Below are 1,237 nucleotides of genomic sequence, written 5' to 3'. Positions count from 1 at the left end.
GCAGACTGCAGTATGAGCCACTCATCACAGGCAAAGGGGTTTGGACCTGCCGCCTCTGCTTCCCCCTGGGCTGCCCCATTGCAGCCCTGCACCTATTCAGCCTATAGTCAGGCCTGCAGACTGGGGCTTTCCCGGCCAGAGCTCCCAGCTCCTCTGGCCCTTCCCCAGCCCTGCTCCCAATCTAGGTGTCTTGCTTGGGTCCCTGCAGCCAGGCCTTTCTCTCACTACAAGCAGAGGGAGACTGACTGGACTCCTGGCTCACAGCCTCTTCTAGGGGCCAGCTGGGCCTGACTGGGGCATGGCCACAGCTGAGCCTGCTTCCCCCAATCAGCCCAGGCTCCTTGCCCCAGCCCCAGCCCTCTTCTGGGCTGCTTCAAGCCCCGCAGGGCAGGAGCAGGGGACCACCCGCTACACCCAGCAAATTCCGTTCACCGATGTGTCTAATCATTGGGCTCTACAATTCCACCCAATTTGCCTAGTACTGACATTAGCCTTAGTGGCCTGTAATTGCCAGCTGCGTCTCTGGAGCCTTTTTCATACACTGCTCCAGCCAGGGACTCAAGGCCGCCCCAGACTTTCCCCTTCTCCCTTCTGGGAAATCAAGTTCAAGTTCTACAAGGAGCTAAAGAAGCCTCAAACCTCCATCTGAATTAATGTCGCTTTTCTCACTGCCCGACACAAACAAATGTCATTTCAATCCCAGGTGAGTCCACTTCAGTCATTCCTCAGCCCCATTCCTTCCCCCTCCTGCCTTAGCTTAGGGCATTGCGCCCCCCTGTGGGCATTTCATGTCCCTCCTCAGTTTCACATACAGACACAATTTCCTTTGCCGTTCAACGAACAGCAAAACCTTTCTGTGTCTCTAGGCTGAGCCAGGGCATTCAATTCCATTGAAATCTTCTCTCCTGCAATGGCAACGGCCATACAGAGGGACGTGGCCACCGTCAGCCCTGAGAGTGAGATATTCACTCTCCTCTTTCTTCAAGCTGCTGTTGTTATTCCATAAAACATGTACCATGGAATAAAAAGCTGTGTTTACTTCACGGTGAGGAAAGAAAGGAGCCACCAACTCCCCGAAAAATCTCTGTGCCCCAGAGAGAACCTGCCCCTGCTATTGGAATCACTGATGTGCTTCAGCTACAATGGGGAAAGTATCTGCTCTCATGGGGGTATAGCTCAGTGGTAGAGTGTTTGACTGCAGATCAAGTGGTCCTTGCTTCAAATCCAAGTTCTCTCT

At 53.7% G+C, this 1,237-nt stretch overlaps 1 non-coding gene across 1 annotated transcript; it reads left to right on the top strand.

Annotated features, from left to right (window-relative positions):
• Positions 1 to 1,165: 1,165 nt before the first annotated feature.
• Positions 1,166 to 1,237, top strand: TRNAC-GCA. The gene has a single exon. It is a non-coding gene; the product is annotated as a tRNA-Cys (tRNA).

The sequence above is a fragment of the Mauremys reevesii genome, linkage group 14 (assembly GCF_016161935.1).
Source record: "Mauremys reevesii isolate NIE-2019 linkage group 14, ASM1616193v1, whole genome shotgun sequence".
NCBI lineage: Eukaryota > Metazoa > Chordata > Testudines > Geoemydidae > Mauremys > Mauremys reevesii.
Note: the sequence above shows the minus strand (reverse complement) of the source record. Positions and strands in the feature narration are given on the sequence as shown.